Source organism: Castor canadensis, chromosome 9 (genome assembly GCF_047511655.1).
Source record: "Castor canadensis chromosome 9, mCasCan1.hap1v2, whole genome shotgun sequence".
Taxonomy (NCBI): Eukaryota; Metazoa; Chordata; class Mammalia; order Rodentia; family Castoridae; genus Castor; species Castor canadensis.
Window position 1 is genome coordinate 58,421,691 of NC_133394.1, and position 22,270 is coordinate 58,443,960.

The window sequence follows — 22,270 nt, forward strand, 5'->3', positions numbered from 1 at the left end:
GTTAATAATTATGTCAATAAATCTTGAATATGAGGACTTTTAGCCATCTATTTTGGACTAGTTTATCAAAGTTTTCTACATACATTAAGAAAGGAATTAAACAATATGTGTAGAAATGATTCATTTAAAAATTTCCTATCATTAAAGGATATTTAGATTCATTTATCAATTACTAGTTCTTAAAAGGCCAGAACATTTCTAAATTATGACTACTGATTAGAGGCAGTAAAGAAAGCACATATTGCTCTACCTACACATATGTAGATAGATAGATAGATAGATAGATAGATAGATAGATAGATAGATAGATTATGTACATATACATTCCCTATTAGCTTTATTTTTTCTTTTTTAATTTACATTAAAACTAAAACAAAAATTTTAAAACTCGCAGGAATGTTTCTTGCATGGTTTTTCTCCTCAGTCATGGCCTACAGGACTCTGAGAAGTTGTAGAAATGTGTAGGCACAGACTCTAGGTCCAGCTTCTTTTCAACATTGTGGAAAGGGACTATCCATTATGGGTCAGAGCCCAGGGAGAGTGACCTCTCTGGGTATTCAGTTGGATTAGCTTTTTTACAAAAACACAATAGTTCAATCACTCCAGCTGTGAACTTTCATAAATGTTTTAAGAATACAAAACATCATTTTCTCTTGTGCCTCTTGCATTGGAAAAAAAAGAGTTTGTTTGGAATCAGTCTTGAGTAATGTATGTCCTGCAATTAACTTCAGGTACATTTCAATTCAATCTTTAACTTGTTTAGTTAAGATGATGTTTTCACCGTGATGCTTTGCTCTGCCACAATTTGCACTTTTAATTTGCAAAATTGACTATTTTTATCATCAGTACTGAGATTTAATCAGTTTTCCAAAATAACAGTTACAATGATGTCAAATGACATGTTACCTTCCAGTAATTTTGTTGTGATTACAGGAATTGGTAGAAAAGGATTCATACTGTCATTGACTATAAGCTTTCTGATTTATATTTTAAATATCTGAAGGCATTATCTTCAAGTGATATATTCATCCTTTTGAGATAGATTTCTTCTAAAGGGTAATAGTAATATCTCTTCACTTTATATACAGATGAGAGAAAATATAGTTGGAAAGCATAAAGTTTAATTTAGAAGAAGACATGATCTAAATGAACATTCATACTTCATTCGTTATGTAAGCGCTCTCTGGAGGTCTGTATGATAAATTATCATTGTGGGTACCTTGTAATTAAACTAACTATAGAATTTAAAGAGATCTTAGAGCTTATTTAGTAGATTTCCAGCTAAGTGGAAAAATTAGGAAATTGTTCCATTTATTCTACTGTAGGTATTACCTGATCATTTTTGTATTTAATGTGGTATAGATATATAGTGAATCTGGGTTCGTGTTATTCAAAATGCATTTTGTGGTTCATTGTGTGTCTTTATATGGATAGAGTTAGGTCAAGATTTCAGTATAGAATGAAATGGAATAGAATAGAATAAAATTAAAACATAAGTCAAATGCTTCATGTTTAGTTGTAGTAGCAAACATTTTATGAAACTTTTGTTTCAGGTGTGTGTGTATTTTGTGTATTTTGTGGGTCAACAAAAATTTGACAGTGTGTAGTCTAGATTGTGATTTTGTAACATTGTTCTGACAAACTCTACAGTCCCTTATTTTCACACCAGAAAAAACAACTTGGATAATTCCTAAAGAATTCTATAATTATGTGTACAGAAATTAATATTTCAAAGCCTCTGTCATTTTCCTAACACATTTCAATGGTATACAACATCTTCACGGGCAGGTGTCAAATTTTGATTTCCGCCAAAATCGTACTAACTTTACAGATAGAAATGATGAATGTATGATTCTTATCTCATCCATATTTTGCCAGGTACATTATAGAGCATAGGGTCTTAAGAGATCATCCAGCTTATAGAATAAGATGACAGAACAACCTCTAGAAAGATTCATTCAGAAAAACTGTTTGGTACAGTAGAAAAACTATGAGCTAAGTCTTGGTGATTCCGATTGCTGATCCTAGATTTTCTGCTTATGTTTCAACATTCTAACCTTAGGATGCAGCTATTGTTATGGTAACTAGTTGTTGTATTATTGTAAGACTTAAATATCATTATTTATGAGAAGACTCAAATCAGTTAATGAGAAGATCTTTTGTAAGCTCTAAATTACTTCTTAAATAATTTGAAGTTAACAGAATTTTAGTATTGAATGTATTATGAAAGAAGGCACATTAAAATAGACCTCTGCTAACTGCTTACAAACATGACCTTGGAAATCAGGTTTGGGAAGTAGGATTTTCCACACCTCACCTCAACAGTGAACATGAAAGGGCCAGACACAAAAGTGACTCATGATAGAAGAGTAATTCCTTCCAAGGCAATCCGAAATTGAGATGTGAACCAGATTGCTCCGAGTGGATAATTGCAAATACACACAAGGATTGTTTGATTACCATAGTTACTTTGGATTCAGATTCCAAGATGGCGGCTAGAGGTAGGAAGCAGAAAGCGAGCCTCCTATAGTGAAATCTTGGAGAGACGCTGGAGACACACTTTGCAGGCATAATCACCGAGAAAAGGCATAACTTTGACTCCTCCACATCTCCAGCCGGCGCAGAGAATCTCCACTTCACGTTAAACGGAGAACCGAGGAGGCCCCAGGGCCGCCAGTGGCCGGCGCCCACAAGGCTTGGGAAGACGCGGACCAGGTGAGCTTCGCGGTACCGCGGTTCCCCCACAGACAAGCCTGGGCCAGAGCAGCATAGCCCCCTGGACAGACTGACCTCCACCCGGGAAAAAAGGAGAAACTGAGTACTAAGCAATAAGAACAGTTAAGACACGCTGGAAAGAGGGTGGGACGCCCTGAGCGCTGAAGATTGGGGGAAGGGAATCCTTCCCGGGACTGTAAATAAACGAGCCAGGCGGGCCGGAGAGGCTCTGGCGGGAGCGGGGCGCCCAGCAACCAGGAGCGGGGACGCTTGTGAGAGGAGGGAAGACCCACTTCCCACGTGAACTGTAAATAAACACGCAGGCCTGACAACGCGGGGCAGTGTCGCCTTTCCCAGTGCTTGGAAAGGGAAAAGCCTGTAGCAGAGGCCCCCCTCCCCCGCACAGGAGAACTCTGAGCAAACAAAGCCTGTGGGACCAGGTGAGTGCTAAGCTCACCCCAGAGATCTGCATAAATAACGCCGCCAGCTACAGGCTGAGAGCAGCAGGCAGGCAAGCCACAGTTGCAGATACCACTCTCAGAACTGCCTCCAGACGCTTTTTTTTCTTTTTCTCCCTACCTTTGATGAGAGAACAACCGAATTACACCTGCAAGCCGAAAAACTTACTGAAACTATTGCATTTGAACTGGGGACACTTGGTGGGGCTTTTTTTTTTATTTTTTCTTCTGTGTGTGTGTGAGTGTAGTTTTGTTCTACTTTATGCATCCCCTTTGATGAGACAACTACAGAACAACATCTGAGGCACCAACTCCAGGACTGGAGATTAAGACGGACATCCAAATTATTAAGACTGAAATTGCATTGCATATAAACTTGGAAGTTTTTTGTTTTTTTTTTTAATTTCCTATTTTCCATTTTATTTTAATTCATTTTTATAAATAGATATTACTTTCATATACTTATTTTTTATTTTTTTATCTTTGATTTTCAATCCTCTCTCTGTCTCTCTATTGTTTGTTCAGCTTACTGTCGATTAGTACACTAACACTCCCTGTTTATACCTTTGAAACTCTCTTGTCTGATACCTTGTTCTGCTTTCTCCCTCTTGTCTGTATATTTGTTTTCCCCTTTTCTTTAACTTCTTGCTTTCCATCTCAGCTCACTCTTCCGTTCTCAATATTACCATTGTTATTATTACAAGCTAGAAAATACTTAATTACACACAGTACAGGGACAGTAACAACACCAAGGACAATGACAGGAAGACAGAAAAAACAAGGAAACCAGTTTCCCCACAGCAAAAAATTAGTACAGGAACCAGAGGGGAATGAAGAGAACAGAAACTCAGAGCCAGACTCCAACAAAATGAAGATAAACTATGCCAAAGGACCCAATGAAGCCTACAAGAATAATTTAAAAGAAGACATACTACAAGTACTCAATGAGAATTTTATAGAGATGATCCTGGATAGGGTCAACCAAAATGTACAGGAGACACTCAAGAAATTCCAAGACAATAAAAATAGAGAATTTGAAAAAGCAAAAGAAGAAATAAAGGAAACCATAGAAGCACTGTATAAACACCAAAGTGAAAGAGAGAACACAATGAATAAATGGATAAATGAACTCAGGACAAAAATAGACAACAATAAAGAAGAAAACAGCCAGGATATGGAAAACCTCAGAAAAAAGAACGAAACAGAACTGCAAAACAAAACGGAAAGCCAATCCAGCAGAATAGAACAAACAGAAGACAGAATCTCAGAACTTGAAGATGAAATGGTAATTAAAGGAAAAACCGAAGAACTATTAATTAAACAACTCAAGACCTGTGAAAAGAAAATGCAAGAACTCACCGACTCCATCAAAAGACCAAACTTGAGAATCATGGGCATCGAAGAAGGAGAAGAGGTGCAAGCGAAGGGAATGCGTAATATATTCAACAAAATAATAATGGAAAATTTCCCAAATCTAGAGAAAGATATCCCCATACAAATGCAAGAGGCCTCCAGGACACCAAACAGACCAGATCAAAATAGAACTACTCCACGACATATCATCATTAAAACAACAAGTTCAGAAACTAAGGAAAGAATATTGAAGGCTGCAAGAGAGAAAAAACAAGTAACATACAAAGGTAAACCCATCAAAATCACAGCAGACTTCTCAACAGAAACATTAAAAGCAAGAAGAGCGTGGGGTGAGATCTTCCGGGCACTGAATGAAAATAACTTCAACCCCAGGATACTCTACCCAGCAAAGCTATCATTCAAAATAGATGGAGCAATAAAAGTCTTCCATGATAAGCAGAAACTAAAACAATATGTGACCACAAAGCCACCATTACAAAAGATTCTGCAAGGGATCCTGCACACAGAAAGTGATACCCAACTTAACCATGAAAAGGCAGGCAGCACCAAACCACAGGATAAGAAAAAGCAAGACAGTAGAGAGTAACATCAAGTTAGGTACACACAATCAAACCTTCAAACAACTAAGATAACTAAATGGCAGGAATCACCACATACCTATCAGTACTAACACTTAATGTCAATGGACTTAATTCACCCATCAAAAGACACCGTTTGACAAAATGGATTAAAAAAGAAGATCCAACAATTTGTTGCTTACAGGAGACTCATCTCACCGACAGAAATAAGCATATGCTTAGGATGAAAGGCTGGAAGAAGATTTACCAAGCTAATGGCCCCCGAAAACAAGCAGGAGTAGCAATACTTATCTCTGACAAAGTAGACTTCAAACCTACATTGATCAAACGAGACAAAGAAGGACATTCCATACTAATAAAAGGGGAAATAGACCAAAAGGAAATAATAATCATCAATCTGTACGCACCCAATGTCAACGCACCCAATTTCATCAAACATACCCTGAAGGACCCAAAAGCATATATAAACGCCAACACAGTGGTTGTGGGAGACTTTAACACTCCATTATCATCAATAGATAGGTCATCCAAACAAAAACTCAATAAAGAAATCCAAGATCTAAAATATGCAATAGATCAAGTGGACCTAGTAGATGTCTATAGAACATTTCATCCAACCTCTACACAATATACATTCTTCTCAGCAGCCCATGGAACCTTCTCCAAAATAGATCATATCCTAGGGCACAAAGCAAGCCTCAGCAAATATAAGAAAATAGAAATAATACCGTGCATACTATCTGACCACAATGCAGTAAAAGTAGAACTCAACAACAAAAGTAAAGACAAAAAACATGCAAACAGCTGGAAACTAAATAACTCATTACTTAATGAAGAATGGATCATCGATGCAATAAAAGAGGAAATTAAAAAGTTCCTAGAAGTCAATGAAAATGAAAACACAACCTACCGGAACCTATGGGACACAGCTAAGGCAGTCTTGAGAGGAAAGTTTATAGCCATGAGTGCATATATTAAAAAGATTGAAAGATCCCAAATCAATGACCTAATGATACATCTCAAACTCCTAGAAAAACAAGAACAAGCAAATCCCAAAACAAATAGAAGGAGAGAAATAATAAAAATAAGAGCTGAAATCAACGAAATAGAAACCAAAAAAAACCATACAAAGAATTAATGAAACAAAAAGTTGGTTCTTTGAAAAAATAAACAAGATCGATAGACCCCTGGCAAACCTGACTAAAATGAGGAGAGAAAAAACCCAAATTAGTAGAATCAGGAATGCAAAAGGGGAGATAACAACAAACACCATGGAAATCCAGGAAATCATCAGAGACTACTTTGAGAACCTATATTCAAATAAATTTGAAAATCTAAAAGAAATGGACAGATTTCTAGATACATATGATCATCCAAAACTGAACCAAGAGGAAATTAATCACCTGAATAGACCTATAACATAGTTACTTTGGCAGATTGAGGAATGTTAATTATTTAAACACAAGAAGTTGTACTTGATAAATAATGAGGGTATTTTTAAAAATTAGCATGATTTAACTTGAACTAAACAATGTTATACTTTAACCATCATGTACAAATAAATATCCAAAATAAAAAGTCTAGTTTGCTGTTTCCTAATGGCTAAAGGACTGACAATATGACTTATACTTATAGTAATGTCTACTCACTTATATGACTTAAATACCTCCTATCCAATATTATCATAATATTATTGAATCATAAAGGACATCCCACAACAAGATATATGCAGGAAACTCATATCTCAGGCTATAATGTGGTTCAGGAATGGAACATTTGCCTAAAATGTATGAGGCCATGGGTTTGATTCCTGGCACAGACTAAAAAATAAACAGAAAGGAAACATGTTTCTGAAGGTAGAATGACATCTGATGCATAATAGATAGACCATTATAGCATGATTTATAACTCCATGCATCTCACTGTGCACTGAAATCTAGAGTGTTGTATATTTAAAATAATACTCTACCTTGCTGTTTCTCCTTTATGTCACTCCTTCATGTCACTCCTTTAATGTCACTAATGTTTCTTCCGTTAGGTTTGAATTATAGAGAAAACTTTCATTTTATCTATAATTTACTTCATTTAATCTGTTATCTGATTTTATCTGTATTTTCCAAACATTAAATAAAGCATTATTTTGTTAATATTTCCACTATATTTAAAATTATTTATCTATGTACATATCTATTTAATCTATCTATCTATCTATCTATCATCCATCTGTCTATCTCTCATCTATCTATCTGTTCCTTTGTGTATCTATACATTGGTTCTGTGATAGAATGCAGTCTTCTGTCTGAGATTCAGTATTTGAGTCTAGTAACAGGTGAAAGTGGATGCTATTCACTCAAGTAGTCTACCAGTGAGAAGCATAGTGAATTACTTTTCTTTGCCTTTGATGAGATTCTGCTTTGTGTTTTTGTGTGCATCAGTTTATATATTAGTCAGAATTTGAGGGGAAGTACAGCATCAAATTTATAGTAACAGCAGTTTTCTCAAAAGCATATCAGCAGAGATGAATTGGCTGATTCTTGGTTCACCATCTTTTATACAATATTGTCCTTTATGGGGACCTAAAATATTGTAGATTTAAGCAGGATGCTAAGTATGTTCTTTGAAATCTTTCTGTAATCATCATATTATTTTTCTTCCTTTTTAATTTAATAATTGCATTCTTACCCATCCTCTAACAAATATAAACAGATGAATGGGAAAACAAATGTATTATTCTTTTATTATTTGGGTTTACAGTACCAGAATTCATTTTACTTTATTTCTTTTATATTATATTCAATGATTTATTTTCTTTCTTCTGTTAAAATATCTCTATTCCCAGCGTAATGCACTTATTGAAAGCTCTTTTATAATTATTTCATTTATAAAATTATCATTTCATAAATGGTAAACATCAATTAAAGTCCTAAAATAAAATAATGCTTACTATGATATAGAAGCAAAACATTTTACATGAAGGAACATTCATATATTAGAGTATCTTTTCATATTCTGTGAATATAAACTAAATTAAAATTATATATAAAATATTTTAATTCATTAAGCAAGAAAAAAATACTTTATTCTTACTAAAATTCTTTTACTCAGGAATAATATTAGAGATATTTAAATGATATGGGTCCTTAAGAGTACATTTAATTTTCTCATCCATGGAAAATTTTGTTTTATGATGAATACCTATTTGCATCTTTCATTCAAAATGAGTCATTTCTTCTATTTGTGGAATGCAGAAGTGGCTTACAATTTCATCAAAAATATATTTGTGTGGGAAATGTTAACACATTCCTATCCCCATCTTCTAGCTCTTAGTTGCTACTATTCATTCATAAATATATTTTTTAAATATCTGTAGATACTTTGTACTGTAGCATTGCTCCAAATATTGAGAATAAAAATAAAGTTATGATTTTTTTTCTTCAAAGAACAAAGACTTCATGGTTCTTATCTGTGTGTCTGTAAAACACAATGGAAGCAATATACTGCTATTCTCCTAAGTGCTGGCTGGTCACACAAGGCACTGCTGTGCCTCTACAGCAGGAGTACAGCTTGACTCTGGTCATTAGATCTCATGTTTATTTGTGGTGACATTCAAGCATAAGGACAAAACTTTGAGCCATTGCTGCCTACCTTTAAAACATGTCCTGTTCATGTATCACTGCTCACTGTTAACCATTTCAACATATCCTTGTAACATGCATGTACACACACACACACACACACACACACACACACACACACACACACACACACACACATCCCGCTAAGCAGAAACCAAAAAGGAGAAAGAGTGAGATTATCCCTTGAATCATTTCAGAATGGTGGCAATTTAGAGTGAAGTATTCAAGCTAACCTGGCAGAAACAGATTTATTCAGACTTGGTGGAAAATTAAGATTTCCCATGTTGATCAGAGCATTAGTTGGAATAGTTCATAAATGAGAAGCCTTTCCTCAAAGGACTGGCATAGACAGAAAGCAAATGATATGGGATACCTCAGGTAAAAGCAATTTGCTAACAGATGAGACAGAATACTCTGTTCAACAGAACAGATTTTGTCAATCTTATTACTATTATGAATCTTATTATTATTACACAAGCAGGTTTCTGACTTGGGTATTTAGGACTTTAAATTAGAAAATATAAAATGAGTTGACTTGTGAAGCCTAACTTGAAAGGAAATTGGCATTAAACCATAGTCAAATTTTGGAATATACAAATTACAAAGCAAAGAAGGAGAAATGAAGAAACAAAGTGAGTCTTCCTCTGTAGCCACACCACACATACTGAGGTACTTCCAGGTATTTAAATGTGTTCTTCTGATGAGAAAAATCTCACTGGAACAGTAGCCTGATTAATGAACTTTATGAACTTTCACTGCCCTTGCAAAGTTTCAGAAAGAGAAATTCACTGAAAATTCTCATAGCTAGCATGAGACTGTGGAATAATTGTAAGTTTAATTTGTACTGCCCTACCTCATCCTGGGTCTCACCTGTGTGCTATACTTTGAGGACACAACAAAAACTCTTGTGATCCAGTGATGCTTTGGCCAACAGCTGCTATTTATTAAAAATCTTGTTCCTCTAGACACGTGTTAGCCAAACTGGAATTAGACTGTTTTGCTGTTTGTTCCCTCACTTGGCCTTTCAAACTTTGTGTCTTTAAAGGATTTATTTGCAGCATTAATGTACTCATTTTTCTCTTGCTAAAAAAAATGCACTGCAGTGATATGAGTGAGAAGATTCTTTTTTTCTCTTCTGGGTTTCCTATTTTTCCCTTCCTCAGTAACTTTTTAATAAGAGATCCAGATGTGCAATAAAATATAATTAAGCCTGTGACAGGGGTGCTTGTTCTAAAAGTAATGCCATTTCGCACTACTTTTCTCAAAGTATATTATGATACCAATGGAACAAAACTGACTTCGTGTTCCTTCTTCCTCACATTAGTTCTTTTCTGAATAATAGCTAGCAGAAGTTTTTCTTTCCTTCTTAAAAAAGGTTTTGTATTAGTCACTCACAGCCCAAACAAAGGCATTTTCCCCTGAAAGCATAAACTGTGAACGTGACAGTTTATATTATTCATTTTCCTTTAAAAATTAGTAACTTTGTGTTATTTGGAACAACAGAACAGTTGCTCATAATGCAAAATCATTGCATGAAAAGGGTGCAAACAGAAAGTGGCACCAAAGTAATATAATGCTGTATGAGTAAGCTTTTTAGTAGGTTAAACTTTAAATTAAATTAATTATATTCAGTTAATTATGAGAACTATAAATTAAATTAGTGTACTCATTTCAAATTGCTAATTTTGTAGTAGAATGAAAGAAGGGAGATGAAACAGAATTAAAAAGTATATGTAAGGATGTAAATAACTTCTATCTATAAACTGCACATACAATTAAAGAGTTTATTAAAATATGAGGCAATTTTAAATATTTTTGGAATTCTCTTTGAATATTTCTATTTATTTTAGATACTTGCATCTTTAGTAAGGATAGGCAAAAATGTTGCTAATTAGAAAGAAAATAACAGCTAGAATTTCTTTTTCCTTTGGTGGTACTTGGATTTGAACCCAAGGCCTCCTGCTCGCTAGGCAGGCATTCTACCACATGAGTTGTTTCCTCTGCCCTTTTTAGCTTTCAGTCATATTTTCTCAGATAGAGTCTTGCATTTTTCCCTGGGACTGGCCTTTGACCTAGATTCTCCCCATCTCTGCCTTATAAATAGCTGGAATTACAGGCAGGAACAAGAATTTTTGAAATTTCTAAATTTACTTAACTCTCCTGAAGTATTCTAATATTTCTGTGACTACCCTCTCAATTTCATTATAATGTAAGCTGTCATATAAACAAAAAATGAGCTTCTTATTCAATAAAAATGTATTTATATTTATTTTTATTTTTTAACTGAATAGACACTGATATACATATATATTAATATATTTAATATAATTATATATAATATATAAGATACATATTACTAAGAATACAAGATATGCTAAACTCTTCTAATTTTTATACATTAAATGTTTATAGTAGAGAATATTTTCAAGTTTTCAATTTTAAAACAGTGCCAGTAACATATACATATTTTTGGAACATTCAGCAAAACTCCATTAAATGTTGAAAAGTAATGTCTAAGATAAATTCACTGGAAAAGGAAAATTTATAGCAGACAAATACTTCTTTTATTTTTACTAAAGCAAGAGAACAATTCAATAAAAGTATGTGGGGCTCCAAATATTTATTTGTTATTTTTTAAAAAAAGCATTGAGTTCTTACTTTAAATCTAGACTTATGCCTGACTAGGTAAGGGGAAAAGTATACTATACTTCATGATGTCAAAAGAAAAATAAGACCATCTGTTTTCTCTTTATGGAACTCAACTATAAACACAGAGCAAATGCTTTGCATAATGTATCTCATTACAAACTGGCCAGACAGATGCTGAATCTGACCTAAGTGCAAGGCATGTAAATTGAGGAACACAGGTAAAATGATAAGAAAAAAAGACACACTTTGAACAAATAATTCTTCTCTCTGGTATATCATATTCCCTTCTCAATGCCCAAGATCAGTTACTTCATTTCCTCAACACAACAGATTAGAAAATGATAATAGATAACAATTTCACAAATAAGTATTTTTAATTACTTAAGAATATAACATGCAAAGAAAATTATATGAAAAATACTCAAGGTTCTTTTGGGACTGCTTTGTTTTTATTTTTTTAGTGTAGATATTTTGAATTTCTCCAATATTTCCCAGAAATAGAAATGGCATATTTTGTTTGGTTTCCATTCATTGTACTTATATTCTTATTGACTTTATTTCTGAATGTACAATTACAAAAGGACAGTAAAGTAGGGTTTTCCTTTTCTTGCAGTGAATTTTAATGTTCTATCTCTGGATTTTTTTCTAAAAGTTAATATTCAGCAAATATTAATTCACTTCATGCTTATTGTCTTCCATTAATATTATATTTATATTTCATTGTCAAAGAACTTTCAATTTAGTGTTCATTTCTTTCCAGAGAATAATGTTATATTCCTTGAGATAAAAATCATTATAATTATTTATAGACTTATACTAGAGAAAAAACTAATTACTATCTTTCCCTTGTAATCAATTTACACTACCTATGGTCATCACCAGAGATGAGGATATAAATCCTGTTCCAGGTTTTAATGTGATGATTTTATTATTAGAATTACTGTGTTATCATTTACTTCCAAGAAGTGAGATCATTTGTAAGTTGAGTTTTTTATTGAATTGTGATGTACAAGTGCTAGAATGAAGACCTGAAATGTTTTATAAAAGTGTTTCTTTCTTTTAACTAATTTTTGTAAGGCTAAGCGCTAATAATATAAACTAAATTGGATTAAGTAAGAAAAACAACAAATTATGGAAAATTTTCAATCTGCAGTTAAAATTCCTTTATGTGTTTATTTTTGTTTTTCTAAGATAGGGTTTCACAAGGTAGCCCAACATGGCCTGGAACTCACTATGTAGCACAGGTTGGCCTCAAACATAAGATATTCTTGTCTCTGCCTCCAGGTTGCTTCCTGCTAATAATTATTTTACTATGACATTGTGGAAATACATAGAGCAATTTATCCATTTCAAGTTTTGGTGTATAGCACTGTGAAAATTCTGATTTGACTTTCAAATGCATCTCTGCAATCTAAACAATCATCACTGGTAGTAAGAAACCCCTGAACTCTTCTTTGATAATTTTTGAAATACAAATTTTGCATTTAGTATATTTTTAACTTGTACACCTAAAGAAATATTTGAAATATGAACTCTGATGAAATGCATTGCAGTAATTTTTATAAATAACAGGTAGTCTTTCAAAATTCTTACATGTGTTTTTCATCCTCTTTGTAGCATTTGTCTACAGCTTTCTGACCCTGAAAAATCTAGTGCAGTATGACACCACCACCAATAATCGATGCATTAAAATTACTCATCATCAAAAAAGACTGAATTTTAGGAACTCCGCCCACCCCACTTGTAGTGAAACATAAGTTTCACTGAAAATGCCCCAGTATCCCTGGCAGAACTGTTCATATCCAAAGATGCACATAGCAGAGGAGTGCTTCAAGTTGAGGAAAGTTTGCTCCTCTGTTCTCTACCTTACTCTCTACCTTGCCCCAAGTTCTCATTAGCATTTCTTATTACACTAAATTAAATGGTGGGGAATAAAGGGACTGAAGAAAGTCCAGGGCATTCTACAGTCTGGAATGAAGGAATGTGCTTGAAAACACTTTACCTCTACCATGTAGTATTCTGATGAAACATTTCAAAGAAATTTATATGAGTATACAAAAATTCTTTAAAGTCTAGTTATAAGTCTGCATGAGTTAGTAGAGAACAAAGGAGATAATTGTCTTATATTGCATGGAGACAATCTGTCAGATTTAGAAATAGAAAAGAAAATTTCCACAATAATTCAGAATTTACCTCAATTAATTAAGTAATGCATGAAGTACACAATGAGGTTTTATTTTTTATTTATTGTGCCCTGTAATACTGTAAATTCCAGGAGTTTGTAGCTGGCTATTATTTCTCCAAGTTTCCTATTGCTCATTGCTGGCTTTTGTTGAATATGCAATTCTTTTATTTTACTGACACAATTTTACAATAGAAAACTGTCTCCTGAACTTTTATTTTAACTCAATAGAATCTAATGGTACAGAGTCATAGCTGCAAAGTGGAATTTTATTCTTGAATTTCACAGGAAATAGTACAAATGTACAATGAAAGATTAAGCAAATCCTCAAGGAGCATCTAATGAAACAGTGTGATGTGAGAGGAATGCAACCAATTGCTGAATTAGCTTCTGTTGGAATGTGTTCATGTGTAACATCCAAAGGACTGGATAACATCACAACAGCTCCAGGTCCTTGAAAATCTTAAGGATGATTAGCTGAAGGAATTAGCTGTTTCTGCCAATCATAATCCAGCAGAGCTGCCTTTATAGTTCTGGGGATATGAGAGAAAGAGGGAAGGTGGGAGGGAAAGGCTGACCCCAGCAAAGCAAGAGGCACAGCAGCAGTAGCAACAGCAGAGCAGGAACAACTGGCACTCTGGTAATTAAGTAGTTCTCATATCTTCTTTGCTGTACATGATCTGCAACCTGGTATAATTCTTGTGTCCAAGAAGGAAGCTGCATTTTAACAGTGTGCTGAACTGAGGTTTAAATCATTCCAGTTTGCTGCTTGTTTAAAAAGACAATGTGTGTATAAATAAGAAGACTCTGCTGGAAGAGTTCAGATACTAGGACTGGAGCTAAAGAGTGCTCTCTGAATATTATTGAGGCAGATTGTATGAACTGAAAGCTTCTTCTAATTAACCTGGAGCCAGTGAACCTGAATCCTGCATTTCTCATTTTCTAACTCGGGATAAATTCAAGTTAGCAAAAGAAAATACTGAAATGCTTCTCTAGGTAAGTTACTGTTTAATTTGCTCAAGCCAATCTGTATACAAAAAAAGCATATATGCTGCTTGCTTAGCTTCATAACCAAATTAAACACAATATAATTTTTTTGTGAAATAGTTAAGTAGAAGCAGATAATATTTTTAAACCCAATTCAATCTTCCTTTTCAGCTTGTGTATACTTCCCTGTCATTATGCTTTGTAGAAGTTATATTTACACTATAAATGGAACATAAAGTCCTACATAAAGAGGATATAGAACTTGAAATATTTTAAACAGTTGATAGAACATTAGCAAAAAAATTAAATCTACCTTGCTTGATAATACTTTTAACCTCTTCATATTGAAATCAACAATTTTACAAACTCCACATCCAAAGCTATCTGTTGGGTTCTAAATGCTTCCTGAGAAGTGTTACTGAGAACACGGCATTCAAATTACCCAAGATAAGGACCCTTCTCCTTGGGATGGAGACTTCTAGGCATGTTCTGTTCTAATGGTCTGCTTTAGAAAAACAGCTGTCACAGACATTCAAAATTGTATGATGCAGTCATAAATTGCTTCTAAAAATAGCACCTATTAGGAAAGGAAAATAAGTTCATAGAATAAGAAATGCCATATTCCATAAATGTTTATTCTCAAGCTATAAAAAACTTTGTGACATACCTATAAATACCTCCAAATTCCTTATGATTAGAATAAATTGAAAAATAAATGTTACTTAAACGTTTCTAGTACTTGTGTCAGAGGAACCTGAAACCTTCTTTTATTTGTATTTTTTCCTGATTATTTTCAGATTAATTATTTTTCAGATTAATTATAGCTAACACTAAAATTGTATTTGGAAGTGACAACCAAGTTTGCTTATTATTGCATGTTATACTACGAGTGTTATTGTTGAAAAAGTTTCAAAAATGTATCGCATCTCTTTTAAACTCACCCTTGCATGCTTTCACGGTTTTTTCTCTCAGAATATTTTTTATTATCTCAGAATCATATATGTTTTAAAGTTAATTGCACACTAAGATAGTGATACGTTTCTATAACTTGAAAGATTTTATCCACTTTCTTAACTTGGTAGTTAAATCCTGTGAGATTTTTGCCACAAAAGGAAATTGATGAAGATGACAGTTAATGTAATTCATTGAATTTCTGCCAAACTCAGAGATTATGAATTTTCTATACAAAGATTTAAAGTTATTTTTCCATACCAAAAGAATACTTTTAATCTCTTTTATTGAAAGGTTGTCAATTAGCTGTATCCACATGCCAAGGAGGTGCTGGGCTGGTCATGTTTTTTTTTAATGAAGCAACAGTAGGCAGAGAATATAAAGTCCACTGACCAGAACAGTCCTAGTCTTCAATGGGAATTCATAAAAGCTAAGTGCTTAATATGCAAAATATGCTTGCCACTTACATTTATCTCACTGAATAGATGGTAACTTACATGTACCATGATGGTTGGCATCATAAAATACAGAATACTTTTGATTAACATTACATAACAATTACAGACATAGATGTTTATAATGAGCTCATGGGGTAGAATTTTTTGGAAAACTAATATTAAGCAGAATAGTCCACTTCACTTCTATGTGAATGGCAACCAGTCTTCACGGGCATTGACAGATAGAAAACCCTGCAAGAAAATTGTAATGTGTACCACTTCTTAACTTTAGCATGAAAATCTATCCTACAATGAAAATATAGTTTAGAAACTTAGACATCATTGTTAAATAAAAGTCTCATGATAATTTTAATAAAGTAGTGAGAAATATGTCTGAACATAAATGCAAAAATCATGATTTAGAAGTTTTATTTTTGAAAATCACAATAGAAATATATAATCATATATATTCACCTCTGAAAAGAATGAACTTTTATGTTTTAGCTGAGTTATACCTATTTCATACCTATTCTTTCTTCTAACCATAAAACATTGTCATCACATTTTTTAAAATACTCAGTTTCTTAGTTCAATCTCAAAACTCACATTAGTTCTTAACTATTCCAAACATTCATTTTAATGCATAAAATAGTTGTCTTCAAGAGGTTTAGTGTATGTATAATCCCCTCGCACATTCTATTTAAGTAGGAGTGGAACCTTTGAAAATAAAATTCAATGATCAAACTTTCTGTGTTTCTTTTAGTAGTAACTACTCAGTAAGAACAGAGAAGCATTTAGCATACTGTATTCAAACTAGAAGATTCTGACTGGTTCTGCCTCCCCAGATTTGGACAGCAGGTGGAAAAACTTATAATGTAAAGCAAGAATGTCAGCTCTTGCTGGAAGCCAAGACTGAGAAGCTGCATACCTAAAATGTTAAATCTTCCTGAGTTGAAATTCATTGACACTGCATTATGTTTTAAGTGTAATCTAAAGTGTTACCATTTCTCCCAGTGCAAACTTTGGGCATTTTTTAGAACAAATATATTTTCTGAGTAACGCAAAATTTTAAATGGTTTCTTTCTTATTAAAAGTTGCTCTAATGAAAAACGTGGGTAAGTTTATCAAAAACTCATAAAAATACAGCATGTACTCAGGAGTAGAAAAAGAAAGAAAGACAAGATATATTGTCCAAATATCATTCTGGGGATGATAGACAGATCAGAAGTGCCACATATGTATACTTGCCAAAACAACAATATGTGATGGTGTTTTTAGAACAACTAGTCTAGAAAAATTGATTGTAAAGGTAGAAATACCAAATGCTATTGTAGTGTTGTGAAGGCAGACAACAAAATGAAAGGTAATGTCTCATTCATGATGTACTCCAAACCATTAGAAAAAAAAGTGATAATGTCTGTTGCTTTATTTTAAGTTCACAAAATGAGAAGGTGTCAGACACAGTGCTATTGTCTTCAGCCATCATAATGTCACAGTTATCCAACTCTCTTTAATATTCTCTTTAATACTTCATGATGCTTTCAGTGATGCTGTTATATGGAGTGCTAAATGCACTCTTCTTTTTAGTTATTTTCAGCCTGCTTCAGCAGTTAGAGATAGCAGTGGCAATGCACAACCTGTATACATACAGCCCTGTTCCAAGCATTCTTTATCTCAGATTTCTAAGGAATGCTATCATATTACACAGTTGACAAATCTAAAGTTCCTTTGGGGAACAATATTAATAAAAATTTCCTCAAACCTCATAAGATCCAGATATGAATCCACACAACTATACCCACCTCATTTTTGACAAAGTTGCCAAAAATATACAATGGAGAAAAAGCAGCCTCTTCAATAACTGTTTCTGGGAAAAGTGGTTATCCATCTACAAGAAACTGAAACTAGATCCATGTCTATCATCCTGTACTAGTATCAACTCAAAATGGATCAAGGACCTAAATATCAGACCTGAAACTCTGAAGTTACTAAAGGAAGGAGCAGGTAACACTCTGGATCTAATAGGTATAGGCAAGGACTTCCTCAATACAACCCCAGCAGCCCAGCAACTAAGAGAAAGGATTGACAAATGGGACTTCATAAAATTAAAAAAGCTTCTGCACAACGAAAGAAATGGTCTCTAAACTGAAGAGACCACCCACAGAGTGGGAGAAAATATTTGCCAGTTATACATCAGACAAGGGACTGATAAACAGAATATACAGGGAACTTAAGCAACTAAACTCTCCTAAAATCAATGAACCAATTAAAAAATGGGCAACTGAACTTAATAGAACTTTCTCAAAAGAAGAAATTCAAATGGCCCAAAAAAAACACATGAAAAATTGCTCACCATCTCTAGCCATAAAGGAAATGCAAATCAAAACCACACTAAGATTCCACCTCACCCCTGTTAGAATGGCCATCAGCAAAAACACCACCAACAACATGTGTTGGTGAGGATGTGGGGATAAAGGAACCCTAATCCACTGCTGGTGGGAATGCAAGCTGGTGCAACCACTCTGGAAAAAAATTTGGAGACTCCTTAAAAATCTAAAATAGATCTGCCATATGATCCAGCAATCCAACTCCTGAGGATGTACCCAAAGGAATGTGACACAGATTACTCCAGAGGCACCTGCACACCCATGTTTATTGTGGAGCTATTCACAATAGCTAAGTTATGGAAAAAACCAAGATGCCCCACTATTGATGAATGGATCAAGAATATATGGTACTTGTACACAATGGAATTTTACTCAGCCATAAAGAAGAATGAAATCTTATCATTTGCAGGTATATGGATGGAACTAGAGAACATCATTCTGAGTGAGGTCAGCCAAACTCAGAAGACCAAAAATCATATGTTCTCCCTCATACGCGGACTTTAGATCTAGGGCAAATGCAGCAGTGTGGTTGGACTTGGATCACATGATAAAAGGAGAGCACATTTGGGTGATACAGAAATAAGCAGAAAACCCAAAACATGAAAGTGTTTGATGTCCCCACTCCAGAGGAACTAATAAAGAAACCTTAAAGCAACAGAGGTTAACATGAGAAGGGATCAGGAACCCTTGTAAAGATCAGTTAGAGATGAATCAACATGGTTTGTAACACATGTGTATATGAAAGCAATGTTAGGAATCTTTCTGTATAGCTACCTGAACTCAACTAACAAAAATGCTTTGTCTTTCTTATTATGTTTCTGTCTTTTCTTCAACAAAATTAGAGCTAAGGACAGAACAGGTTCTGACTGCAAGTGAGGGGGGAGGGGGGAGGGAAGGGAAGGGGGACGGGAGGAGAAATGATCCAAACAATGTATACACATGTGAATAACTGAATAATTAAAAATTACTGTGTTAAATATTTGAACAGTTCAATAAACAATGAAACTTTCAGCAAACTAAAAAACACACAAATACTCTTTTCACCTAAAATAGAAGAATTTCCTTAATTTGGACAATTTCTCCATCAATTGAATTTATGCAGAACTTTATTTAAAATATTAATGTCCCCATTAAAAGTGTATGTGTGTGTGTGTGTGTGTGCATGTATGTGTGTGATTCTGGGGATCTAATCCATAAAAATCATTTAAACCTCAGAAATGAATTTATCAACACTAAAGATTAACACAAGGAAAGGAAACAGATGCAGAGATACATATGCTCTTATGAGTGCATAAAAAAGTCCTAATTCTACACATTACTCTAAAGAGCTAGTGAATATTCAGAATTTAAATTTGGTTTGTTTCTCAACCAGCCTTTCATCTTTAACTGAGGTTTCAAATGCTTTAATCAGTAAAATACAACGCAATCATCTATAATTTATACTTAGTAATTCATTTAAGGTACTACGGTCCTTGATATCTTGTTTGTAAAGTCGCTTTTCTTGGAATAAGTCATTTTCTTAATACTACAGAAATGATGCTAAAATCAATCAATCCAAGTTGAACTTAATTTAGTACTTAAATTATTCTGCTTCTCTGTCTGACATATTTTTTACTTTCAGCAAAAAAGTGAATATTCATAATATTCATAATGGTTATGATAATAAATATTATTCATTTTTTTAATATTAGCCACACAGTATTCAAGGTACTAGTGTAAGCAAAATAGCTCTCAGGAGGCTTGTATTCTTGTGGGATAAAGCATATATTAAACAAATTTCCTATGGTGTGGGCTATGAATATTCTGAAGATGATTAAATCAAGGTGGTAGGTCAAAGGGTGTCCATGAAAGTTACATGCCTGGATAGAGAATGTATTTCTGATAAGTTCTCACTCAGAATATCTATTTCAAAGTTACATGTCAAATTCAATGACATTTTATCTCATGAAAGATGTCAAGCAGAGTAGCAATTTGTCGTAAGATGCAAGCTAACAGGCCACATTTGATCTTCATGCATTGATTGTTCTTCCCAGTTCTATGACATTGTTTCGTAGAGCTTAAGATATGGCACACGATTTGATGCTGATTTCTTGGAAAGTAGAAAGGCAAATCAATTTTAGAAAATCAAATTCTCAATGTTGCTTCAATTGTTTACAGTTCTAAGTATTTAAAACTAGTATCAGAGTAAATAATCTCAAATAATTTTACTTTTTCTTTCTTATAGCCTAAAAATCAATAGTATAATTAAAGCTTAAGCAGCAGAAGAAATGACCCCCAATCTCATTCTATCAAATTGGTAGGAGTAGGAAGTAATATTCTAAAAGATCATTCACTCATTTAGTTGGAATAAAGTCTAAAAGTATAAATGTAATACCTGAGTAGGTATGTTTCTATTTTCACCAATTATAAAAGTACTTCAAACTCAACAAAAAGCAAAGTCTGATAAGATTAACACAATACTAGTGCAAACATAGATAAATTGTCACTTAGAAAATCAGTTTCAAAGTTATATGTCAAATTTAATGACATTATTTTATCTCATGAAAATAATGCAAGTTAGTGCATTAATAGATTCATAGTTCTTGTATTAAACAATGATCTTGCCTAGCATCAATCTGATATCATTGGCTATTTGTCAATCTCAAATTCTGGACACCTCATATTAAGAGCAATCTTCTCTGATTTTCCTTCTTCCAGGATGGACCAAGTCTCCCTACTCTATCCCACAACAGTTCTATCACAAGTACCTATTATCTCTTGGTATCATCTCTCTCTCTCTCTATTTCTCTCTCTCTCTATATACCATCCCCATTTAATTAAAGCCTTATGATGACTGAAATGCTTAGAGAGTGCTAAACCAATACTAGGCAGATAGTAGGGTTTGGTTCATATGAAATGTAAGGAGACAAGACATCCAGGAATCAAGTCCTGTGACCAACAGCTAAATAAATAGTAATATTTAAAGGGAAAAAGACTACAATGAACCAATATAGCTACCTTTAGATGTCAGAGATTTTTGTTTGTTTTTCTTATTTATAGCTGTTTTTCTTTTATGAAAAAGGAATATGTGTTGTGATCTGGGATAACAACAAACTATAGTATGAGTGACATTGGGAAGTTGTTTCTATGCACTATCAGGAAAAGCAATTCTTTCAAAAATCAGTGAGATTCCAGTCAATCACAGCCCTACCACAGGTTGGACTGTTGCTGTCCAGAAGACTTCTGATAAAGGAAGTCAGCCTTAAGTAACAGACAAATGGTGATTACTATGGTATCCTGCTGTTTTTCCTTCTGTGACAATAAAAAGGATGGGAAAAAACTTCTGAGAGCACACTCTGTCCACCTAACCCCAGATCTTTTCAGTTCATTAGAAAAGCTCTTGGGAAAAGAAAACTAAACAATAATTTAGCAAAATTATATGGCAGGAAAGTATTAATCAAGACATTCCCTAGAGTAAAAAAGAAAATTTTCACAAAGGATTATTTACAAACTGTACAATGTCTTAAGGAAAATTAAACAATAATTTTCCTAAGCAAGTGAGGGATTGAATTTTTTAAAATTTATACACTTTTTAAAATTATTCTTTTGGGCCAGTCTGAGAAATAAAATATCAAAAAATAGGGACATTGCTAAGAATGACCTTTATTCTTTCTATGAATGTGTATTTGTTCATAGGTATTATTTGGCTTAATTTGAGGAGTAAGCACTATAAGAGAAGAGTTACAGTCATGTAAATAGAAGTGGATCAGTGAAAAGATAAGATAGTGTAAAGACCTAATACAAACATTATGGATTATGGATTGTAAAATGAGATTTGCTCATACTTGTGGCATAACCTTAAGAAAGTTAATTAACCTTTCTGTGCTCAGGTTCTGGATGTGTGAAGAGGGTAATGATACCTACTTCTTAGAATTTCT

At 33.6% G+C, this 22,270-nt stretch overlaps 1 pseudogene; it reads right to left on the minus strand.

Annotated features, from left to right (window-relative positions):
• Window positions 1–394: 394 nt before the first annotated feature.
• Window positions 395–565, minus strand: LOC141411215 (small nucleolar RNA SNORA73 family; annotated as a pseudogene).
• Window positions 566–22,270: the final 21,705 nt, after the last annotated feature.